Raw genomic sequence first — 6,429 nt, forward strand, 5'->3', positions numbered from 1 at the left:
TCTTTGCTGGCAGGCTCTGTTTCCCAGTGCCATCAGCTCAGCATGTCCTTATCCTTCCCAAAAAGGTGAATATATTCTCACTTTGCCTTACTGGAAGCACTGAGGGTGACAACCAATCTCCTTGTGCAGGACTCTCTTCTGGGAAGTGAAGACATTCTCAATACTTAATTAGACTATTTTTAATTTAAATGTCTGTTTATTCAAATTTTTAGTTAACCCTGACCTCAGCATTCTCTGTGGTGACTAAAATGCTGTGGTCTCTTGCAGAATAGTCTCCCTTTTGGGTCTGAAGGCAGCAGAGCTGGGAAGAGAGGCCTCAGAGGGAAAGGCTTCTGGTTTTGGTTCTGTCAATCCTTGTCTGTCTGTCATTACTCATAATGAATGACTCCTTATCTGTTATGCTGTTATCTTAATTAAGAGGACTCTGCTGTATCAAAGTGAAGATTGCAGTAGTCAACTAATGGCTCTACTGGGGATCAGTGTTTCACTGTAGTGGAAAGGTCAAAACACAGGTTAAACACACATTTAATTCCACAGTTTTCTTCCCAAATCCAAGCAGATGTCACAGCCTTTTCTGCTATAATTGTGTTAAAGTAACCAGAATCCTAAAATGTGAGAAATTCACTTATCAGCTACACCAATAAAAATAAGCTTGAGCTAAAAACACTGCTAGAGGCCCAAGCAGATAAGCTGGTTAGTGAAATCACACCGTTGATGCCTGGTAAGTACAAACCCTCAGTTCTGACCATCATGAGCTGCTCTGCCTGAGCAGATCTCAGCCCCAAGAAGCAGCTCTGCTCAGTGATGTGCAGCTTCCTCTTTGTCTGATGTTAGCGCAAAATGTTCTCGTTTGCAAAGGAGGTTTTATTCTTTTCTTCTTGTTTTCCCAGAGAAGAAGGAGGGAACAGTTAATAGAACTGGAGTGTGTTCATCTTCTGCTGCTCTATGATTATGTGCTGGAACTGTAATTTCTTCTTTAACTTTTGGGGCAGAATTATATGGATACAACTGAGGAGAATGTTACCTGTGAGGTGAGTTATCTAGATAAGAACCTCAAGACATTTTTTATGAAATTGCAGTTTGTTTCTTAATTTAAAAGTTGTAGGAGAAGAGTCTGAACCAACTTCTCAGCTCAGCCAAAAGCATGATTTGCATTCCAGGAAGTAGGAAGTCATATATAGATTATTTGTCAGTAATAATATAAAAGTAGATTTTATAGTTTAGAGTGTGCAAGTTTTATTTGCTCCTCTCATAAGGCTGCTGGATCCACACTGTGTTTTGTGCCATTATCCAGGCAATGTGAAAGGAAGAATCTTAGATGAAAAGTCTGGCTGAGGAGGTAAAAAGATGTGGTGACTGAAATGTAGCATTTATTGAAACTCACAGAATGAGAATCTTCCAGACACATTTTCCAATTAAGTCTATAGCAGATCAGGTGCTCCAGCTGGCTGTCTTGAAGAATTTTGGTAACAGGAGATGCTCATGAAGTGTGTTAGTCTGGAGGGTTGAGTCCCTTGCTAGACATTTGTCCACAAGATGTAGGCAAAGGAGAGAGACCCAAATTGAATAATGGCTCACACATCTAATTCTGCCTGCAAAGGTGAAGAAAAACTGTGGCAATCTAGTCTTGAACATTCTGCTACTAAATTTCATTCTAAAATCCTAAATATGTCCTAACAGTTTTTGAAGTCATCAGCAGTTAATCATGGCTAATACTCCCCAAACATTACACAGAGATAGAGCAGATTCAACAAAGTGCAGGGGCAGAATTTCTCAAACTTCCCTTGGAGTTCCCTCCCTGACAGCCACTACGGGCTGTGTGTTCCACGGCAATAACAGCCTGGCAAATGCTCATCGGGCTGGAGCTGAAAGCAAGAGAAACACACACGTTGGGAGATGAGTCATCCCTGCACCTTTGTGATACTGTTTTATGAGAGCAGGATAAAGTACTGACTGTGTTATCCCTCTGTAACTGAAATTCACGCTGAGTTGTACACGTGATTGCATTTCTGGAGTCACCTGCCCTGACTTGGCTCAGTCACTGCTTGGTTCCAGCTGCAGGTCAGGCTGCTGCCCCTGCCTCAGGCCAGCTCTGTCTTTATGTTATAGCACTGCAGGCAGGGTTCAAACCCAAGTGATTTACTGTGCAGCCTTGGCTCAAATAGTGGCAAACCTTAAAAACCCCACAGCCTCTTACATAACTATAACTACCTGAAGGGAAGTTCTGGCCAGGTAGGGGTTGGTCTCTTCTCCCAGGCACTCAGCAATAGGACAAGGGGGCACGATGGGCTCAAGCTCTGCCAGGGGAAATTGAAGTTGGAGAGCAGAAAAAAATTCTTTGCAGAGAGAGTGCTCAGGCATTGGAATGGGCTGCCCAGAGAGGGGGTGGATTCCCCATTCCTGGAGGTTTTTAAACTGAGATTGGCCGTGGCACTGAGTGCCATGATCTGGTAAAGGGACTGGAGTTGGACCAAGGGTTGGACTTGATGATCTGGGAGGTCTTTTCCAACCCAATCCATTCAATGAGTCTATGATTCTCTAAATCTCTGTCCCTCTGCAGCTCTTTTGCAGTTATTACCATTGTCTTTAAATCAACTTGGAGTGGAATATTTCAGGTAAGTCCAGACAGGCATTTATTGACCTGTCTGTCTACCAGACTGATGTTAAATTTCACTTTCTGATCTTGTCAGACACTAAAATTACTCACTTCTGCATCAATCCACATCTCAGGTGTTTGCAGAATCTCATGATTTGTGAATTTGCTTCTCTCAAAGGGGTTTAAAATATGTACACCTCAAAATGCAGACCAGTCTTAAATGGTCACCATTAAATACTGACCAGTCTTAGATGGTCACCATTAAATACTGACCAGTCTTAGATGGTCACCATTGAATTCTGACCAATCTTAGATGGTCACTATTAAATACTGCTGTTTGCAACCATATTACAGCCATTAAATATCAGCTTGCAAATACACACAAGTATATATTTTCTTCTGGTTATTTCATGTTATCTCTCTGGGTGATGCATGAGAAAGATATCAAAAGCAGCCTATTTCTTTTTTCCTAAAATCAGTATTGTTAGGTCTAGTCAACCATGAGTATTATTTCTATATTCAGTTTTTTCACAGACTTTGTTGCTGCTTGCTGTGGCTTAATAAGCTTCTCATTACATGTATAGAAATGGTTTGGAGTTAATCAGGATAGTAAAATATGTTCAGTTTATATCTTTCTGACATCTTGGTTCACTATTAATGCCCCTTCTAATGTAGCTTTCTGGGAAAGCTCTGGCAAACCTCCAAAGCAGTTCATGGATGCAGCACCATCCACTACCAAAGGATATTTGGATAAATAAATACATTCAAGGGCATATTGCAGTAAATACTTGGAAATCCTTGCAGGGAAAGGTGGAAGCTCTCACACTCCTGCTGGGATTCAGGCATGGCAGGTTTGTTAGCCTGCTGAGTGCCAGCCAACCAGTTCAGGTGCCACCAAATGTGTATGTTCTCCTGGGAAGTCTCAGTTGCCTCTGTCAGGTTCAACCATCAGGTTCAGCTGTCAAAGCAACTTTTGGTACCACAGCCAGATTCTGAATGGTGCAAGAAAATGTGTGGCTGTGTGTGTGGATTAGTGCCAAACATGAGAATAAAGAGGTTCTGACTTGCTGCTCCCACAGAAGACTTTAACTGCATGGCACAGCCATGAGATCTCATGTCCAAATGAAACACCAAGAGAATGGAGCTTCTGAAGGAGTAAGACAGGGATAAAAAGCTGTTTTTCATATTCCATGTGCACCTGCACCCCCAGGTAGGCTGTGGAGGCAAACACTGCACTCTGTTCTGGGAAAGGAACTGCCTGACTGACAGAAAGGAACAAATAAGGAAAATAAATAATTGCCTATATAGAAATGAGCTGTAATCTTGCCTAACAAAAGCTGACTTGTATTGTATAGTGGCATTCTGTATTCCACACAGCAAAAATGGACTGTCACAAAGCTTGGCAGGAATTCTTTGGCACGGTGTTGTCTGGAAGAACAGGGAAATTGTGGTTGGAGGACAGGACAAGCCAGCAGTCAGAGGCAGGGTGGTTATCAAGGACTGATGGCTACAGGAGCTGGAAGAGGCAGGCAAAGTCACAGGGGCCTGTAAGAAACCACTGGAGAGTTGAACTCAACAGTGAAACCCAGAAGGGATGGAAGGAGGTGGATTGTGACATTGAGATAAGGGAGAAAGGGACATGCAAAGGGAGGTGAGGGCTGTTGCCAGTGGTCAGGTAGTACAGCAACAAAAGTCATGAAGTGGAAGTGATGGAAACTTTAATGAAGGGTGGAAAGGGAATAAGGAGGTTAAGAGGAGTTTAGAACTAGTGGTTTGGTGTTTGTGAGGAACATTTTCTGTTTAATCTGACTGTGTCTTTGGAAAATTTGGAATTTGGAAATTCTGTTTCAGAAAAGCAGAAGTGAGTTCTTGCCACAGCAGTTAGAGTTAGAAACCTGCTTTTTGCTGTCTGTAAACGTCAAGTCTAGCAGAAAATGTCATGAGTTGACAGCAATATAGGATGTGCCCCAGAAAATCCGAGGTCGTTTAGATCAAGAAGCATTTAATGTACACAAAGTGAGAGTTAAACCCCCACAGCCGCCCTGAAGCCTTCCTTGGAAGGTCTGAGATGTGGCTGGGCATTGAACACGGGCGATGCTCCTGCTCAGGCTGCAGAGGCGGGCGAGGCGCGGGCTCGGAGCGCCATCGGGCGGCAGAGCCGGGCAGCGGCAACTCCGCACTCCTCTTAAGTAATTTGTGTTTCTGGTTGTCTTTTCTCCACGGTTGTGAGCGGAGTGCAAGTTTTTCATCCTTGCGGAACTGTGCTGATGCAGCATCCTCGTGATGGATCGTGATCCCTCGGCATCCTCGCGAGGGGCAGGGAGGGGCAGGTACCAAACTCCTCACTCTCGTGACCAGCAACAGGACCCGAGGAAAGGGCTGGAGCTGAGTCAGGGGAGGTTTAGAGTGGATATCACAAAAAAGTGTTTTACCCAGAGGGTGGTGGGGCACTGGACAGGCTCCTGGGGGCAGGGTCACAGCAACAAGCCTGACAGAGTTCAGCAGGTGTTGGGACAACACTCCAGGTACAGGTGGGATTGTTGGGCTGTCCTGAGCCAGAAGTTGAACTTGATGATTCTGATGGGACCTTCCAGCTCAGCACTCTCTGATTCCTTATTGCTCCCAAGCACAGTCAACTCTTGACTTCATTGACTTAATAAAGCAGTGGAGTGCATAGATAATGTCACATGGACTAAGTGAAGGGTCTAGAGCAGAGGAAAAAGGCAGTACTGGCAGTATTGAATAGAGCAGAAATTGTTCCTGGTAGGACCTGACACACTCTGCAATGTTTTCATACACAAACTGACTTCCACAGAGCTCCCTTCAGCAAAACTGGGGAGAGATGCCCATGATTTGTGTCTAAATACTTCCTTAAATAGATGAGAGTTAAGATGTTAAAAAAATAAAGGAAAAGATCCCTCTTGAATTTAAATGAACATCGACTTGCCCATTATTAAATTAAAGTTGCCTTCTGGTTCATGAAGAATTGGATCTTCATGAAATGAGGACAGAATGAAATACTGCAGTGTTAAACACACAGAAGTAAAGGAGGCTGGATTTTACAAAATGGCCAAAAATACCAAGTGCTATTTTTCAGTTTAGTCTGAAGTGTGAAATACACAGTTCTTAAAAAAAAACTCCAACCACAGATTCTTGTCTTCATGCCTGAGTCATAAACCATAGGCAGTGCTCATTCCAATTAGCTACTTCACTATTAAACTCTTAGAGATTGCTGTTAATTTTCACTGCAAACTTTCTTAACAGGGTGCAAAAAATAAATTACCTTCTCAATCCACAAAATGTCTCAAAAGACATGTCACTGAACACTTTAACAAATGTGAGTGACCAGAAGAGACAGCAAATAGAGGTTCTTACATGCACCAAAAGGACAGCAATGCCTTCCTGTGCCCTCTGTTCTCCCTTTGGAGTTGTTTTCTGGGCAAGAATGGGGAAAAAATCCCTTGGCACAATTCAGAACTGTGGGATGTGCACAGTTCCAGCAGGGGTGAGGAAGAGTGTTGGTTTCCATCTCCCTTTCTCTGCCTACTGGAGCATTCTGGGTTATTGGTTAGTTGGTTTTGTTTGGTGTTGCCCCCTAAAAGCACCAAACCCAGGACATAGTCTGGGGTATGAGTTTGCTGCTGATTGATCCAAAAATTCAGGAGCTTACTGGGAAGGTTTCTGTTCTGAGGGCTGATCTGGGCAGTGCAAAGCACATGGGTGTTAACAGGGAGTGGGCACTGGGCAGGTGGCAGGGACAAGACCACAAAGCCCTGTTTTAAAGTCCAGGGGTTGTGGAGGTGCAGGGAAAGCAAATGACTTGTCCAGAGTCA

The sequence above is a fragment of the Pithys albifrons genome, chromosome 21, assembly GCF_047495875.1.
Source record: "Pithys albifrons albifrons isolate INPA30051 chromosome 21, PitAlb_v1, whole genome shotgun sequence".
NCBI lineage: Eukaryota > Metazoa > Chordata > Aves > Passeriformes > Thamnophilidae > Pithys > Pithys albifrons.